This window comes from Lactuca serriola, chromosome 8 (genome assembly GCF_051521515.1).
Source record: "Lactuca serriola cultivar US96UC23 chromosome 8, Lser_US96UC23_V15, whole genome shotgun sequence".
In the NCBI taxonomy this organism is placed as follows: Eukaryota; Viridiplantae; Streptophyta; class Magnoliopsida; order Asterales; family Asteraceae; genus Lactuca; species Lactuca serriola.
The window spans coordinates 215,101,542-215,108,122 of NC_136415.1; positions in this window are offsets into that span (position 1 = coordinate 215,101,542).

Here is a 6,581-nt window from a genome sequence, read left to right on the forward strand (position 1 = left end):
AATCATAACTTCCTCATACGAAGTCAGATTTGGGCGTCCTTTTTACGGATTTTCTCAGTTTAACATACTCTACAACTTTGGTTTATATCACTAAGGCTAAAAAGTCTTCTATCATAAATTCACTTTTTACGTCTCCCGGTGCCGTGCCGGTTTTGCCGTAAAACTTCAACGGGCCATAACTTCTTCGTTATAACTCAGATTTCGGCGTTCTTTGTATCCCCGGAATCCTTGTTTCGACCACTCCAACTTTATATAAAGATATCGGGTTTATCTCACACTTTAATTTTGACGCTTATTTTTATTCTTTATTAATTATACATTTATAATTAAATAATAAGCACATAAATACACATAATTCACATAATACTCAAATATTTTATCTTTATTACTTCAAAAATAGTTACAATAGTTGACCTAGACTATTACATTGTCAAAAATGCTTAGCGCTGAAACCCGGGCGTTACAAGCGAGGACCGTGGGAAGGCGCCAGCATGATCCGTACACATTGGAAGAATTTATGTATTTGAGATCTTGGGATTTATTTTATTTTGGCACCATGTGATACAATGGATTTTTTGATATTTTATGAATGGAAGCATGTTTTAAAAAAGAAAAATTGTTTTTAAAATTTACGTTGTTACAAGTTGGTATCAGAGCCTTGGTTTGAGGGATTCGGATGTACCTTCGGGCGCATCTGAACTCAAACTGAGGATTTGAGGAAATTTTTCACAAAAGAAACAATTTTTCTAGAAGTAAAAGAGTTTGAGAAAAGCAGAAACAAGCAGTGTGTACTATCAGCCAGCGCCCGAACGGTGATTTCCCAAAATACCCTTACATCAGGTGTTATGTCACATGATATGATATGTTATGCATGCTAGAGTAGGCTAGTTATTCATATTAGGACTAGAGTGGCCTGATTTGTGATGTCTTAGCCTAGGAGATTACTGCTGCTATGAGATGCTTGAGAGTGAATAGGTAGCAGCGAGGAGCATATGACGGGTCTGCTGGAGAGTAGAAGAGATCCACACGGAAAAAAGGGGATTTGTTTACCTCCATAAGATGATAACTGAGATAGGTGTTGATTCCCACACTCTACTTGCTCCAGTCTCCTTCTCCTCCAAGCCTTCTCCCTCCAAAGATCCTCTCTTCAAGCTTCAAACACACAATGGGCACACACACACACACACGCGTATTTGGGTTTTAAGGAGCTCTCAAAGGAGGCTGAGGCACCTTTAAATAGAGGCCCAAGATTTAGGGTTTCATCTGTCAGCTCCTACTCGCCGAATCCTAATATGGACTCGTCGAGTAGGTCACTTAACACGCGATCCCACCCCGCTGTTACTCGACGAGTAGGTCAACCAACTCATCGAGTAGAGCTTAACCCAATAAATCTTATTTAAACAATACCTGAGAATCGGGACGTTAAAATGTATTTATTATATGTTTATGGTTAAATATGTCATAGTTGTAAACTCACATTTATAACTTGTAGATTCCATATGTGGATAAATTTTTCATTGATTAGATAAAGTTAATATTTTGTATAAATTTATTGATTAGTTAGTTTCCTTGATATTAAACATTAAAAACAATATTTTTTTATAAAAAAATTAATTACTCACATAAATATATTAGACATCACGAAAGCATAAAAATATTTATTTATATGTTAATTCTTCTAATTACTTTGTTTCTTATTACAAAACAATTATTTTATTAGCAAAAAAAAAATTTATTAGCAACAATAAATTTATATATCGTAATTAAAATATGAAAACACAATTAATATTTTGTTTAAAATAGTGGATGATCTTTGTATTAAAATGAATATTATACTTGCCTTAAATAATATTATTGTCAATTAGAATGACTAGAAGTTTTGATCCATTTATTATTTAACATCAATTTTGTTCAATTTTGTTGTACACCCTTGAGTTTGATTTCTAGATTGCCACATGTTAAACTTTGATTTTATTGTATAGCTAATGATTTTTGTGTCTTAACTGTGAACTAATTGCACTAAGTTGTGAATTTTCTGTTTAAACTGTAAATTGACTATATTAACGTATGAATTTTGTGTATTGAACTGTGATTTTTGTGTTTTAAACTCTGAATTAATTGCACTAAGTTGTGAATTTTCTGTTTAAACTGTAAATTGACTATATTAACTTATAAATTTTGTGTATTAAACTGTGATTTTTGTGTTTTAAACGGTGAACTGATAGAATTAAGTTGTGAATTTTCTGTTTAAATTGTAAATTAGTTGTATTAAGCTATGATTTTTTACTAAATTTTGGGTAAAAATATGACTGATTTATGAATGAATGTTTGTACTAATTTTCTTATGAACATATTTATTTTTTGTGTTGTATAAATATTTAATATTAGTTGTTATAATTATTTTGCATTAAACTCTAAATAACTCTAAATAAGTGAATTAATTGGTTTATTAAATTATGAATATAGTATTTAAGCTTTCAATTAATGATTATATATATATATATATATATATATATATATATATATATATATATATATATATATATATATATGGAAGGGTTATAAGGAAAACAAAAAAAAAACCCTAAAAATGCTTAAAATAAAATACTTAGAGATCATAAATCTTTTTTTTTACCAAAAATCGTAGGTAGTTTTACAATTTCGCTGAAAAAAAAAATCGATTTTTTTTTTCAAGAAAATTTTCAACGAACTTTATAAAAAACCTACGATTTCTCCATTTATAAAGTAAAAAAAAGTTTTGTGATCTATAAGTATTTTTTTATGCATTTTTATGATTTTTAGGGTTTTTTTGTTTTCCATAGAACCTAAACATATTGAAACATCCCAAAAATACGACCCGAAAATTTCATTTTTAATATAACAAAAATCATAAAAGTGAGTATCACATAATAAAACCATGCTAAAATACTGTGAGAAAAACTATGTGACAACTGTATCAAAACATATCTAAGAAACTGAATCGACTCCCAGGACAAAAACTGAAGTTGCGGTGTGTGCGATGCCATCATCCCGAGCTCTTCCCTTTACTTGCAGAAGTACCTGAAACCAAAAACTTAAACCGTAAGCACGAAGCTTAGTGAGCTCCCCCAAACTACCATATACCACACAGTAACAAATAAAGCACATACTGGGCCTTGCCCACTGCATCGGACCGAAGTCCGGAACTAGCTGCATCGGACCGAAGTCCGGAACTGAATGCATCGGACCGAAGTCCGGAACTAGCTGCATCGGACCGAAGTCCGGAACTGACTGCATTGGACCGAAGTCCGGAAATAGCTGCATCGGACCGAAGTTCGGAACTGACTGGGACCTTGTCCCCTGCATCGGACCGGAGTCCGGAACTAACTGCATCGGACCGAAGTCCGGAACTGTCTGAACATAGCATAACATAAACACGTATTTGCTAACATAACACATATACTGCATCGGACCGAAGTCCGGAACACATAGCACAAAACATACTTGAATCACAAAGACATCAAGCACTCTAACTACTACATCGGACTGAAGTCCGGAACTACTGCTAACTAAACGGACCGGTATTGTGGCCGTAGACCCGTTCCTACTAGAAGGAAACTCACCTCGTGAACTGGATGTTGTGTGTATGGCTCTGAAAGCTATTTGCTGCTGCTCCGGTATCTCCCCGGCTACAATTCCATAAACACACTCAATCAACTACTAATAACTGAATTGGGGTAAAATGACTCTTTTACCCCTGGTCAAAGTCAACTCTCCCGGTCAAAGTCAACCTACAGTTGACCTGACTCGCCGAGTTGGGTCGCCAACTCGCCGGGTCTCTATTCTCACTTATCAACCTTACTCGTGGCTACTCGTCGAGTATGGCATCAACTCGACGAGTTCCCTTTCGATTCTAGAACTCAGGCTATCTGCATCCGACTCGCCGAGTCGTATGAATAACTCGACGAGTTGTTCTTGAGCTAAGAAGATTGCCTTGGACTCGCCGAGTTGTATGAACAACTCGTCGAGTCCCTCCATTACTGAGTCTGACCTCCAACTCACTGAGTCCACTCTACTACTCACTGGTCCCCACTCGGCATCACTCAAAAGGGGAAAAATCGGGGACTCGCGACTCGACTCGCCGAGTCGCATGCATGCAGCTACTCTAAACTCGATTCTGCTTGAATCCAACATATAAAACTTATAGATCTGGGCTCCCTTAGCTCGATTAACACGTAAAGATTCTATCTTTACGTGCCCATAAGCATCCATGAAGATTATAAGGCTCAAAAAGCATAATAAAGGCTAGATCTAGGGTTCTCATGCAAAGCAACTTCAAAAAGGCAATAGATCAGGGCTCTACAACTCCTAAATGAACAGATCTAGGGATATCTCGACCCATTAAGGCATCCATACACCTATAAAGCTTGAAAAATACATTAAACTAGCCTTAAAGGTGTTCCAATGGAGGTTTTAAGCACAAAACAGAAGGATTCCGAGAAATACCTCAATGAACTCTGATTTTGACCTTGGATCTTTGCTCTACACCTCTTCTCTTTGGTCCTTTCTTCTTTTTTTCTTCTTCAAACCTTCAAGGATTCACACAAAACACTTTAATCAATCAAGGAATGGTTTAGGGTTTCTCACAGGCTCTCTGAGGGTGAAGGAGGCAAGTTTGGGGCACATAACATTGCTTAATTAGTGAGCAAACCCGGGGATTTAGGGTTTCTTCCTGGCAGGCAGACTCGCCGAGTGCCGAATATGGACTCGCCGAGTCGCCGACTTACACGTGCTCGAAATCCCGTCCCTACTCGACGAGTCGGGCTATAGACGTGCCGAGTCCCTCTTGAAAACTTCTAAATAAATACCATGGAAACAACATACCAAAGACGGGTCGTTACAATTGTAACACCGTAAATTTTCAAACAAATTTTTCATTTCAAAATATAGTATTTTCATTCAAAACAAGGCATAAACATTTCAAGTGTCATGTCAAAATACAAATCATCTGAATCCCAAGATCACAAAACATCTTTCAGTGTGTACAGATCACGCCGGCGCCTTCCCACGGTCCTCGCTAGTACCTGAAACACATACATAACAACTGTAAGCATAAATGCTTAGTGAGTTCCCCAAAATACAACTTACGCACATACGCCTTTCCAGGCCCTGACCTTCCGGTCCATGTGTCTCAGGGGACTTCCGTCCCTGCTGGGTAAACCTTCCGGTCCTACCCACGCCAACCTTACGGTCCACAACACAACGCCTTCCGGACCATAACATATTCGCCTTCCGGCCCATAACATATTCGCCTTCCGGCCCATAACATAATGCCTTCCGGCCCATATCAAACATATCATACATAGCACATATAACAATTAACTTATCACATGTAGCACATATGTCTCATACCATATCTGACCTTCCGGTCACACAGTCAAACCCTTCCGGGTACAGTATAGTGAGAAGACTCACCTCGTGAATGTCGAAAGCTAGCAAATCCCAAAGCACTCGTACTCGATCCGCCGAGCTACAATCTCCCTATAACATCATACATCTCTTATTAACACTTTTATCTTCTAAGTTTGACTATCCCTAAGAAGTCAAAGATAGATCAACTCTGGTCAACGGTCAACGGTCAACTTGACCTGACTCGGCGAGTGCTAGGGCGACTCGGCGAGTCTAGACGTCCTCACCCATTCTCTAAGATTCCCTTTCTACACGTCGAGTATCCCCCTTGACTCGACGAGTTCCTCCTGGAAGAATCGTGGGGCCACCCCGACTCAACTCGCCGAGTCTGAAGAACAACTCGGCGAGTCCTAGTTAATCTTCAAGCTACTCGCCGAGTCTGTTCATCGGACTCCGCGAGTCCATGCCATGCAACCGCTCAAACTGCTTTCTAAGGCCAGATCTGCTCCGACCATTCATAGGCCTGGCCTTCCTAGACTGATTCATCACGTAAAGTCCTCATTTCGGTGCTCATAATACACCCCATGACTCATAATTTACATTTTGACCTAAGGCATAAGGATTCCAATCCAAAACCTCCATTGATTCCCGAAATGCTCAGGCATGGGACATTCTGGACTTCCAAGAGTCCCAATATAGGGTTCCAATCGTTTGGGGGACTAAGGAAACACTCAATCTAGCCACAAAAGGGTTCAATAAACCCTAAATCCATATACACATCAACATAGAAGAATGCAACTCGAAATTATTACCTGAATAACGTTGCTCTGTGTCTCCAATCCTCAGAATGTGGCTTCTCTTGTTGTTCCCTTAACCAAGCCTCCTTCTTCTTGCAAAACAACACTTCCAAAATCAATAATGGTCTTCTACCTTGCTCCAGATGCTCACAATCGAATTAGGGTTTCTCTCAGAGGACTAGGGTGAACAATGACAGCCATAAGGCCCCTCATATACGTCCCAAACCTGGACGGTTAGGGTTTCGCTAAACAGCGCGGACTCGCCGAGTCCATATCCGGACTCGTCGAGTCCAGTCGCGAACCCGCGACCAGATCCGCGATCCTACTCGGCGAGTCTGAGCTCCAACTCGCCGAGTCCCCTCTTAAAACACCCAAAATCATAAATATAACGATACC